Source organism: Ictidomys tridecemlineatus, chromosome 7, assembly GCF_052094955.1.
Source record: "Ictidomys tridecemlineatus isolate mIctTri1 chromosome 7, mIctTri1.hap1, whole genome shotgun sequence".
Lineage (NCBI taxonomy): Eukaryota > Metazoa > Chordata > Mammalia > Rodentia > Sciuridae > Ictidomys > Ictidomys tridecemlineatus.
Window position 1 is genome coordinate 170,102,102 of NC_135483.1, and position 12,884 is coordinate 170,114,985.

At 40.5% G+C, this 12,884-nt stretch overlaps 1 protein-coding gene across 3 annotated transcripts in view; it reads right to left on the reverse strand.

Moving 5' to 3' along the window:
- Cmklr2 (chemerin chemokine-like receptor 2) overlaps window positions 1-8,777 on the reverse strand; it is a 38,901-nt gene extending 30,124 nt beyond the window's left edge. For 2 of the 3 annotated variants that reach the window (XM_021733123.3, XM_040294789.2), the window contains exons 1-2: window positions 8,590-8,777; window positions 5,230-5,380 (exon numbers count right to left, since the gene is read on the reverse strand). The gene's annotated coding sequence lies outside the window, so the exon portion shown is untranslated. Of the gene's footprint in view, window positions 1-5,229; window positions 5,589-8,589 lie in introns of those variants that run through there. The other variant, XM_021733122.3, reaches the window with a different exon arrangement.
- Between the last annotated feature and the right edge of the window lie 4,107 nt (window positions 8,778-12,884).

Sequence of the window (12,884 nt, forward strand, 5' to 3'; positions counted from 1 at the left end):
TAGTAATCTTTTTAAGACTGAAAAATTCTCATCTCATCCCATTTTTGAGGTACAAGAAATGAAATCATTTCTTGGTTGTAGTTTTTTGTTGTTTGATTAAAATCAGAAACTATGTGACACTGAGTTCTGGAGGCTGTGACTGTCTTCTCAACCTCCTCTCAGTTCCTCAACATGCGCAATTTACATATGTGCCTTATACAGCCATCTCCTGGATACCACCTCCCTATGGAATATGTAGTTACAACCTTCTTAATTCTCCACACTAACCCCCAAGACCCCGCAGGCAGTGCAAATATGCCACAGTGAGCACCTGTGAGTCATAGTGTGCCACAGTGAACACCTGTGAGTCATAGTGACGCCTCCACAGATCTCATGCCTGCTTGCTCCAAACCCATTGATTAGAACTCCCTATGGGAGCCAAATGTGGTAGCCATACCTATAATTCTTTGACTAGGGAGGTAGAAGCAGGAAGATTGCAAGTTTATGGCCAGCCTCAGCAACTTAGCAAGATTCTGTCTCAAAAAATAAAAAGGACTGGGATGTGGCTCAGTGGTGAAGCACTCCTGGGTTCAATCTCTAACACTAAAAACAAAAAAACAAAACAACAACAACAACAAAACCAACATAGGTAACCTGCTTGAGTTAATCCTGGCCCTAACAATCTTTGGGTCCCTTATGCTGTCTTTCTTGTTCCTCACCCACTGGTGGAGCATGTGTATTCTACCAGCCTCCCCTTGTTGGCTCTTCGAGGCTTGCTCCCCTCACAGGCCTCTTCTCTCTGGGATCTGTAATTAATACAGTGCTCCTATTATTTCATATGCACTGTTGTGCTGCCTCCTTTGTGTCTCACCTGACCAGTCCACCTGACACACTGTCCTCTGGGTCAAGGCTGTCTTAGAGAGGGATGTCTTTATAGGAGTAAACTGGACAAAAGACACACCAGAGCCGCAAAGATATCTACCAGTACCTATGGACCCAAACTTATATGTCCACTTAAGAATTTCGATTTTAAGATGGTGGGTGATATGCATTTAATCTAAACCTTACTTCGACTTTTTAATTTGATCTTTTCCTGGATGAGCAATATGCAGCAGTTCACACTCTTGAGATGCTTGGCAGGGCAAGGAGCCAGTGCTCTCAATCAGCCCTGCGATCACGAGGGGAAACAATCAATACTCTGCAGTGCGCTGCGTTGCTAGGCTACGATGCTCTGCAGGCGAGGTGTAATTCAATCTGTTTTCAACATGAGATATTTTCAGCTTACAATAGGTTTATCTGGATGTAACCCCATCATAATTTGAGGAACATCTTTACAAAGAAGCTTCCTCTGTGAAGGACACCTGGTCACAGTTTGGACACTCAGACATTAGGTCAATCTAAAGAAATATTGAGTGAAGCACTGTAACACCATGACCACCTTCCTGGATCCCTGGTAGGGGCAAAGCTAGGTCTTATTCTCTCACTTTCAGAACCAAATCAGAGGAGATAAAATGACGTAGCCAGCAGGGTATGTGGTTATGGCCATGAGGGGCACAACAAAATACCCTGACCTCCTGTGTGGCTCTCCCAGGAGTCCTAACTGTGCTGGGAAGCAGCTCTGAGTGCTGAAGTTCTGTCAATCAAACACTTGCCCTGCACCTCTACCCTGTTGCCTGCTGCCCACCCTAAAGAGTTACTGTTGCCAGTTTCAGTTTTCAGTTACTGTTGCCAAGTCCTCCCAAAGAGAGCAAAGTGACCCACACCTCTGGCCTAACAAGGAGAATGTACCACCCAGGCATGATTGACAAGACAGGACTTTTAAAAACAGAGTGTCCTCTTCCACCTTTCGCCAGAAGGAGGACCCTTGAGCCTGGATCAGCTTGCAAGGTTATTACCTCCACCCAAAGGGAGGCTGAGGACTGAAAGTGTGCAGGAAATTAATTCCCATATCAAGGGAACCACTGAGCAGGAAGTCATAGCAGGAGTATGTGTTCTAACCTAGATAAGAAATGATCTCAAAACAGCAAACCAGTGGCACCAGCAAAGGGGAGATAAGGCTGAAACCCGCAGTCTCCATTTGGGGCCTTTGCTTTGCTTCTATAGTTCTTTGTCCCTCTAAATCCAGTGAGTACACTCTAGAGAGGGCAGCAGCTGACTACAAATGGGGCCAGTGGCAGCTGAAAATGGAGGTTTCTGCTCACATAGGAGCTGCTTGGTATTACCGCGAGCATGACAGGCAATCATCCAGTGCGACAGGGAAAATGTATTTTAGCTGCCTAGACCATTCTAAAGATTTTACTCAAAAGGAAATAAAAGGGTGGAAGAAGAAGCCATTGCCTAGAGACGCCAGTTCCACAGCTGCTCCCCACTCCCCATTTCCTCCTTCTGACCAGAAACAGAATATAAGAACCATAGCCTCAAGTGGCTAAAAGCCTAAAACAAGACAGGAAGAAAAAGGGAAAAAAAAAAAAAAAGAGGGGTGTGGGGAGGACAATGTTGGTCAGGTAACCTCAAAACCAAATTTGAAGAAATTTATATTTATAAAACAAAAGTATACAAAATGGTAGTTCAGAGCCACAATCCTGCGATTAATGTGTCGTGAACATTTTAAATTACTTGCATCCTCACATTGTTTTTAATAGAATTGTTTCCTAAAGAAAACCTCTGCTTGCTCTTGGCTCGCCTGTCACAGCTGTGTGTGCTCCGTTATATCTTTGATCATGCGAATCCTATTTTCCTAATACACATTAGCACGCTGTGGACAACTGAAAATTTGAACCTGTATGATATTAAATTTTGAATTAACAGCTGATCAACATTTGAAGATATTGATATCAGTATCCCAATCTTAAGGAAAATATGCCTCCAACTTTTAGGCGAGGAAAATAATAGGGAACTATTTAGAAAAGAATCACGACTGCATGACTGCTTAATATTCAGTGTGGTATGTTAAAAATTGTGGACAAATCAAAATTCATGTGTACTGATCCCCAGCACAACCGTAACACACCAACTATACAAGAAAACAAGAATAAGAAGGTGGTGAGAACATGAAGAAGCTGTTGCCCAAGAGGACTCCGGGTGGGCATGTAAAACCAGGCAGCCGCTGTGAAAAACAACGTGGAAGGCCCTCAACACAAAGAACCAGCGAGATCAGGACAAGTACCTCCCTCCAGCTCCTACTCCTGAAAGATGGAAAGTAGACAGAATCAGAGGTGCAGAAAAAAGGCTAGGGTTGTGGCTTACAGGCAGATCACTCCTCAGCACCACATAAAAATAAGTAAATAAAGGCATGTGTCCATCTATAACTAAAGAAATATTTTTTAAAGAAAGTGGGGGGAGGGCAGGAGAATCTGGGTTGACTAGTTATAAAGGTCAAATTTGTAAGCTGGAAACGTTCTGGGGACTGATTGCACAGCAATGTAAATTTGCTTAATTCTACTGAACTGTGCATTTAAAAATGGTTAATATGGTTGCCAGGTGCGGTGGCACACGCCTGCAATCCCAGCAACTCAGGAGGCTGAGGCAAGAGGATCACAAGTTTGAGGCAAGCAGGAGCAATTTAGTGAGATCCTGTCAACTAAAAAGAAATAAACAGGGCTGGGAATGTAGCTCAGTGGTAAAATGACCCTAGATACTTTAAAAAAAAAAAAAGGTTAATATGGTAACTATAAAGTGTTTTTTTTTTCTCCTTTTCTTTCTTTTAATTTTTTTTTTGTTTGTTTGTTTTTGGTGGTGCTAGGGATTGAACTCAGGGCCTATCACATGCTACTCTGAACCACAACCCCAGCACTAAGGGTTATTTACTACAATTTTTAAAAACATGAGAAAAAATTAGGGACCGAGAACATTCCTAGATTTGTACTGCTTGCTTACTTTGCTTTGCCCATTCATTCCCTAGAAAACCAAAGTCAAGTCTCCCACCCACTTTGTTTCCTTCTGCTGCCGGCTCACTATCTCACTTCCCTGAGTGGCCTGTGTGGTGCCGTGCCTCCTGTGTCTTGGGGACCCTGCATATAATGAAACACTTTCTTCTTCCTGGCAATTGTTTTTGCGTATGTGTCCTACCATACCTGGTCAGATCAATCCCAGGGGATGTGATCAGAACAGCTCTGAGCAGCGAGCACAGAGATGATTATCCTCCAGTGGCGCTGGGCTTAGTAAGCCTCCACTGATAGTGGCCACTACCTGAGAGGGCACTCCTGGTGTGGTGCTCTTGTTGCTTGTGGTGTTTTTTTTTTTTTTTTTTTTTGTCGGGTACTGCCCTGCTTTCTCAGCCTTCAACTGGGGAGCTGGAAGAGCTGAGCCCTCCGTTAGCTACAGAGTGGCAGGCTCCATATGGGACATGGCACAGTCCCAGCTGCATAGAGTGCTGTGTATGGGACCAGGCACATGTCCCATTTGTGTAGAGCCCTCCTGCAATGTGAAGCTCCATCACACTCACACGGTGCACATGGTGTCACAAAGTGTTTTAACACAAGATAATGGGGTACACAGTACCCACCCAGAGTTACAAGATGAGAAGACAGGGGCATAGAGTAGGAGGAGACAGGGACATAAGGTTCCCCAAAGAGTTCCAAGACAGAAGAGTGGTGAGTAAAACCCAGGTATCAATTCTAAAGGGTAATTGATAACGAAATGTCAAAAATTGCAGGAAGAACAAAGAAATGGGAGAGTAAATCAACCAGAAGCTGTTAATCTTTCAAAAGGGGTAGGCGGCGGGTGGGTGTGGAAAGCACACAAAGTCAGTGTAAAAAGTTTTTTCTACCATGTAACCTAAAAAAGGTAATACAAGTTTCCATCTCTGAGTTCCCGTTTCTCCTAGTTGTTCTATAGTGAGCTTTCCACAACTGATGTTTGACTAAGGATTACAACTACTTAAAACCCAAGTTTATGAGTTGTGAGTTGTTATTATCTCAGTAAGAGCTGAGAAAATTACTGAACATTCTTTGTACTGCCACCCCCACCCCAGCAATCATCTTTTTTTTTTTTTCTTTTTTCTGTCTTTTAATGTTTTAGGATTCATCAGCACTGTAGTCAGTCCTGTATGATCCGTCCTCAACACTTTTTGGCAAGACCAAAAATACAAATTTGCAGACAGAGCATTTTGTAAACTATCAGGAGTCCTTTCCTTTTTTGTCATTTGATAGTGAGTCGGAATGCTGTTTTGTAAATAAATCATTTGCAGGAATCCTCATCAGGTCAGCTACATTTGTGTCAGTTTGGGAAAACAAACACGAAAGCACTTACCAGTTAATGTTGTGAGGAAAGAAGCTTTTGTGATGCCTGGGTGTAACCTCCGGGCTCCAGAATGAAATGGAGGGTGGTTTTCTGAACCGCTAAGTCGTACTCTCTTTTTCCAGCCTCCTCATGCCGCTTTTATCTGGCTTTTCAAATGACACTGTAGAAAAGAATGATGTTGGGTTTTGAATGTGGTTCTTCCCTTCCTCCACCGCCCTTCATAAAAAAATTCATCATGTATTCCAGGAAAAAAAGTAAGCAGTGGACATACTGTACAAATTAATTATTTTGCATAGCATGTTTGTGTAACAGGTTTGTTTCATGATTGGAAACCATCGCTATTAGCTGCCCTGCTGCAGGCTGGAAAAGCTGGGATTTGAAGCCTCCCCCCCTCCCCCTTCCCTCCTTTGTCTGGGTAGGCTTTTGCTTATGAAAAGTCAAGTTACATTAGCAGCAATGGAATGAAAAGAAGCCTTAAATTGTCAAAGGAGAGTTGTTCAATGCGCTGGGTTTTAGGTGCTCCGACAGTGAAAAAATGAAATCACATATTAGTTAATTGGACATTTTAATTTTTGATTTCTTTACACAGATACATTGAGAGAGAACTTTACTAACACTGAGGAAATTAAAGTTTGATTTTTATCTCTTGTCACTCACGTTCTGTGGCCCTGGCAAATGTTGACACATCCATGTACCTGAGGCAAGACTCAGAATTCTGAAAGTTGAGGGATGAGAAGTCTGGGTATTAGGGAGCCTGCAGAACTATCTTGATTTTTGTAAGGTTAATATCAGCTTCACGATGTGATATTTGAAACTGAACATTGTTAGGCCGTAAAAAGGTCAGCTGCCAGAGAAGCACAGGATTTTGTTTTTGCCTAAAAATTCTACAGCAGTAATTCTCATGGTGGGGGTTGGGAGGTAGGGGGTGAATGCACTTTTTCAAACTAAAAGTATCCCATTGCCCTGCAGGATGTATGTGCTCTCACTCTTGCCCCTGGGGAGTTCCTTGGTTCAACAGAGATAAACACTATTAATAGTCTCTGAGGACCGATGTGGTCAGTGAAGGGGGTAGTTAGGTCTGTCTGCTGGTTCCACTCCTTTGCATCAGCATTATTAATATTTATTAATAGTTCTATGTTTTGTAACTACACAAAAGCACAATTTCATCCACAAAAGGCAATTTTAAAGAGGATTTCAAAATGTTTGGTTATTTAACATGGTTTGAGGGATTTTTTCTTTTTTTTCTTTTTCTCCTTTTTGGTGATAGTGCAGGAAGCACCAAGTAACAAAGAACAGAGAAAGCATAAAAGAAATGACATGGATTGTGAAGCATAGTTTAAGCATAGTACATGTGGAAACCCAAGAATTTACATGCATTCTTATTTTGATGTGTAGCCACTACCCAAAACAACAGAGTTGAAAAGTGCTTTTTTAGTTTTGAAATTAGCCCACAAATTAGGCACTGTGATGCACACACCTGTAATCCCAAGAGCTCAGGAGCCTGAGGTAGGAGGATTGCATGCTCCAGGTCAGCCTCAGCAAATTAAAAAGAAACCCTGTCTCAAAATAAAAAAAATAAAAAGGACTGGGATGTGGCTCAGTAATCCCTGGGTTCAATTGCTGGTACTGGGGATGGGGGAGAAAGAAAAGAAATTAGCCTGTGAAAAAATAAATAAATGGAACAGCACATAAAAATCTCTCTGCTGGTGTGCACTCCAGTTTGCTGTAAGTTTGAAGAGCTCTCCTGAACAGTCATTAAGCATGATTTGCAGTTGATCAGTTGTGCAAAAATAGCCAAGGCCTCAGGTGTACTAGAGATAACCTATCTGCCACCCCAAATATTAAGGATGCAATAATCATGAGCCAAGTTGTTTGGGACATTGGTTATCTGGTAACTCAAGTTAAATGGAACTCTGTTAAGAGAACCTCTACTCTAAGTGGTAGAGTTGGAGTTTAATGTCAGGCATTCTGACTCCAGAAACTGTTCTCTTAAGAGGCTTACCCATTGAGTTCTCCATCTCCTTGCTAGAAGACATGTTTACAAAACTGAACGAATAGAAGGAAGGGATAGCAGTAACTTCTACAGGATAAAGGATTTTATGATAGCTTCACCTCTTTTTAAATCATTTGAGTTCTGAAGCCTGTTATGGTTAGTATTGCAAGTTATTTGAAAGCATGTGTGCATGTGCAGATCCGTAGGACCAACTGTGCTCAGGGAAATTCTATCATAATATTTTGGGGAACAGGATCTCCCATTCCATAAAGATAGTTTTTCTCCACTGATGTTTGAAATCTCACTATTAGAGAATTATTCTTTAGAATACACTGCAAAATTTGTATTATACACTGCAAGATTTGTATTAACCTGTGAAGCTTTAAAAGTTAGAACAAGATGGACTATTTTTAAATGGATTATCCCCTCCCCCCATCTCAACTCCACCAGGAAAAAAATAGGATCTGCAACTTGGCTTTTGATATGACAAAGGAGATCACTGTTCTTTCTCACATTTGATGTTAAAATAGCATACTTGCCCCAAACACTCTGATAGGAATTTCAGAAATAGACATTTGGGAGAATACACTTGGTCATGTTAGTTTTTGTTAATGGTCATGTCTAATCTTGCTATTGTTGTTTGAAAAAAAAAAAAAAATCAGGCCAGAACATAAGCACTGGAAAAGAGATATACAAAGGGACATTTTCTCTCAAAGAAGTTGATTTGTGAAGAATGGAAAGTCACTTTCAAATTCTTCCCTCTTGTCATAAGGGGAGATAACTATCTTATTATATAAGAGCCCTTCTTGGGCCTGATTCTTCAAGGTGGGCAGGGCGAGAGATTAGCTTTGGGGGCCTTTATTTGGTTGCACAGTGAGGCTGGAACCTTGTAAAGCTTTTCCCAGGGATGGAAATGGATTCACAGTTGCAGACTCAGTGGCCCTGGGGGTTCACAGCGAGAAGCCATGGCAACCCAGCCATAAAGGGGCGTTTCACTTAAAGCAGAAAATTCTTAAAGGCCGCTGAGGACAAAGCCTTATCCTAATTCCTGCTTTTAATTCTGTATTACCCCCTGCAGCAATTGAGCCTTGAGGATATTGGGGCGGGGGTAGGGTGGGGTGTCTGTTAGAAGACAGCCTCTACATCTTTTTCACCAAGATACACGAAGCACTGATTCCCTGCGGAAATGTGGAGAACAGCTTCTATTTTTCTCTCTAATTTGAATAAACCTTCACTTTTAATATGCCAAATGCCAATTCAAATGAGATTCAGATAAAAGGATTTAGTTTGGCTTTCTTACCTGCAGTCTACTGACTCACATGCCTGGGGGTGGTGGAGTAGGAGGGTGAAGCTTTGGGGGGCAAACAAACACTCACCTCTCCAAAAGTGCCTGTTCCTGCTTCTGGGGCAGGGCAGCTTGCAGCCTAGTCCTGGGGCTCTGGGCTCCGAATCCTTGAGGTTTAATGATTTCTCTGGGAGAACTGGTCGCAGCTGCCCTGAGTGGAGGAAGAAGTATTTCCTCCCTTTCTAACCAAGGGAGGTAAATACTCTTTTAACTTATTGCCCTGGAAAAGGAAATGTGGTTTGCCAGTGGTTAAATAAATCTGTTGTACATCAGTTAGTCAGCAGGCATCTTGGTGACACCATCATTGGCGCTGAATCAAGAGTAAGGACTGCTCTGGGAGTTCAGGCCATTCTCAGCTACCTACCCTAATTATGCTACTTTTCTTGTTAAACTGCACATAATTTTGTATCCGATATAAATTTATCTGAATTTTTTAAAGACATCACATTTTAGGAAAGGAAAAAGATCCGAGAAGAAAGCTTATTTTTCTCAATGTCTTTAAACTGGTTCAGCTGCTAGTTTTGCATTTTTTATTAGGGAATTGGTAGCCTGGGGACGAACTGCAGCTGTAGATGTATTTTGTTTGTTCTGCAGTGTTTTCTAGAATTTGAATTAACTTCCAACATTTAAAAATCAAGGATTCCCCCCCCCCTTCTTTCTGTGTTTCAGGGAATTGAACCTAGAGCCTCCCACATGTTAGGCAAGTGCTGTATAACCGAGCCACATCCATTCCCCAAATCCACTCTTAAATTGCCATCTAGATTATCAACTCCTCAACAAATTTAGCAGGTCTGGGTACACTGGGCTCCTGTCCTGGCAAGGATATGGTTGGAAGTAGTAGAACAGTGGCCCTTCCCCATGTCACCTGCCCACTTTGGGCTGGGCATTGTTTCCCAGCACCATGTCTTTCTCCCTGCCCTGCTCACTCATGGACCATCATCTGGATCCTCTAACAGTTTACATTTTCTACACTTGTGTCCCTTTCTAATTCTTTTCCAGTGAATTTGTTCCCTTTAAGAAATTCAAGTACACAGATAAGTCATTAGTTGTTCATTTTTATTAGTTAAAAATTTTTAGGTTTTAGCTTTGTTCATTTAAAAAAATGATTCCTGTCGGATGAGGTAGCACAGGCCTATAATCCCAGTGGTTTGGGAGACTGAGACAGGAGGATCACAAATTCAAAGCCAGCCTCAGCAACTGCAAGGTATTAAGCATCTCAGTGAGACGCTGTCTCTAAATAAAATAAAAAATAGGGCTGGGGATATGGCTCAGTGGCTGAGTATCCCTGAGTTCAATTAAAAAAAAAAAAAAAAGAAAGAAAGAAAGAAAGAAAAGAAAAGAAAAAGAAAAATGATTCTTTAATGTTTTCCTAACAAAACGTAAATGCATTATAAAATATGACAAAATTAACAAAACCCAACTTTAAGAAGTTAAACTATGGAACAGTGGTATACCAAAGGAAGTAAGTAGTCCATCCAGGTGGAGATATGGAGATAAAGGATAAAAGGATGTCCACTTGATGGAGGGAATTCATTCCTTCCTTCTTTCCTTCCTTCCTTCCTTCCTTCCTTCCTTCCTTCCTTCCTTCCTTCCTTCCTTCCTTCCTTCCTTCCTTCCTTCCTTCTTTCCTTCCTTCCCACTGAGCCACATCCCCAGCCCATGTATTTTGAGATAGGGTCTCACTAGATTGCCCAGACTGGCCTTGAATTTGCAAACTCCCTGCCTCCTGAGAGGTTGGGATTAGAGGCATGTGCTACCACACCCAGCTTGTAGGGGATTTAAAAGCAATAATAAAAACAGCTAAAGTCCTTCTGCTTTTGATCATCACCATGTTTCAACATTTCTGAACATGATGTGATGAAAAACTCCTCCCTTCAAAGATATTTTGTTGGTTTAAATTCTGATCAATTGCTTGATTATTGGGAATTTTAATTTTATGTGCAATTTATTTTTAATAGACATTTTATAAAAAGTTGATTTTTCTTATTTTGAAAATATTTTGAAAAATATTTCTTATTTTGTTACTTATTTGTTGGTAGACAATGCCTTTAAAAAATTTTTTTCTGTAGTTGTAGATGGACAGATGCCTTTATTTTATTTATTTTTTTATGTGGTGCTAAGTATTGAACCCAATGTCTCACATGTGCTAGGCAAGTGCTCTGCCATTGAGCTACAACCCCAGCTCCTAGACAATGCCTTTTACATTGAATATTATTGACAATACTCTCAGTCACGAGTTGCCCCTGTGCCTTACATTGACTTAGCTAGGTTTCCTTCAAATTCAAGTTGATAAGCATTCCAGATCTTAGATGTAGTTTGTCTTCCCACTGTGATGCTACATATGCCTGCATTTACACAAAAGATTTAAAATACAAAGTGATTGCACAATCACCATAAAGATTAAGAAACAGAGTCAGGATTGGAGGTACATGCCTATAATCCCAGTGACTCAGGAAGACGAGGCAGGAGGATATCAAGTCCAAGCAATTTAACGGGGAGACCCTCAGCAACTTAGTGAGACCTAGTCTCAAAATAAAAAAAATAAAAAGGACTGGGAATGTAGGTCAGTGGTAAAGTACCCCTGGTGCCTAAATTCCTAGTACCCCCTCCAAAAGAGATGAAAAACAGGATTTCAGGGATTTCCTCCTCTTTATTCCATGTTATCACTTGGGGTTTTTAGTTTTTAGTGAGTACTGTAAATTTTAGTGAGTACTAAAATTTAACAGGGAGTACTGCAAGTTGTACTATTTTTTATTTCACAAATGTAAATTTTAGTCCACAGATGTATTTTTAATTTTTTTTTTCTACTGAATGTGGGTGATATTTTTAAGATTTAAATTTTTGTTAATGATCTGTTTCAAAACTAAAGATTGAATCAGGGAGTAAAAACATAGCAATGATGTAATTAGTACTTGATAAAATGTACCTTCTGCAGACATTTCATTCACTTTTTAAAAATTCAATTATTAATTACTAAGCAGTTGCATAGAATATTATTATAGCATTGTGTAACAAAGTGGTCTATAGTCAAATTGTTAGATATAAAAATTGGTTAGAGAAATAAATAATCTTTTCCACCACTCCCCCAAACCTGACCTCAACCTTGCAGTCCTGCTTCAACATCCTGAGTAGCTGGGATTACAGGCATGTGCCACTGTACTTTGACTTTTTTTGTGCTGGAGATATATATTACTTATTTATTTTTATTTTCTGGAATCATTATATACATTTGAAATTCAGGAAAATAAAGTATCTTTTTGTGTGTGTAGTACTGGGGATTGTACCCAATATCTCACACATGTTAGGCAAGAGCCTATCACATCCTCAATTCTTGCTATTTCTTAATTGCCTTTAATTCAAAATAATCCTTACGTAAAAGTTTCATGTTTGGGAGTGGTATATTCTGACCCACTTCATGAACTCAGCAAGATATGTTCAGGTCCACTGGATTTTTTCTATGTGTTGCAGCCCTCTGAACTGAATATTTTTAAGTTTATTTTTTTTGTAATATATATATTTTATTTTTTCGTTGCAGGTGGGCACAAAAGCTTTATTTCATTTTTATGCAGTGCTGAGGTTTGAACCCAGTGCCTCCCATGTGCTAGGGGAGCGCTTTACCATCAAGCCACAGCCCCAACCCCAAGTTTACTTTTTTTAAACACCATAGTTTAAAAAAAAAAAAAAAGACATAAATGTTACCATCTTAACCATTTTTAAATGTACAGTTCAGTAATTCAGCCTTCACATTATCATGAAACAGATCTTTACAACTTTTTCCTTTGCCAATCTTATACCCTGTGCTTGTTAAACTACTTCCTGAATATTTAAAAGCTTTCCACTGATGCATTAGGCTGTGGAAAGACCCAGGGCTAGCCAGCCATCTAATGGAGGGGAGTGTGGGATTGAAGGCACATTGGCAATGCAGATAGAGGATACAAACTGGTCCTGATGAGGTAGTCTGATTTGTCTGGAATGGCAGAGGTTCAGGTGCAGTTCCTGTGGCCCAGGACATTACTTTTACCACAGACTTTGAAGATTCTGGGTATCTTTAAACTGAAAGTGTGCATGGAAAGACACATTAGCTGTTTTTAGCCTTATTGTTCTGCGATCAATGTTATACCATCAAAGCACCACTACCCATTCGTCTATCCACATACTGAAAGTAGCTTTTAAAATAACTTTTTTTCAGAACTGGGGGTATAGCTGTGCAGTAGAGCATCTGCCTAACATGTCCAAGGCCCTGGGTTCAATCCCCAGCACTGGAAAAAAAAAAAAAAAGAAAATCATAACCCTTTTTAATTATAACAGTTGCATATTTATCATAGA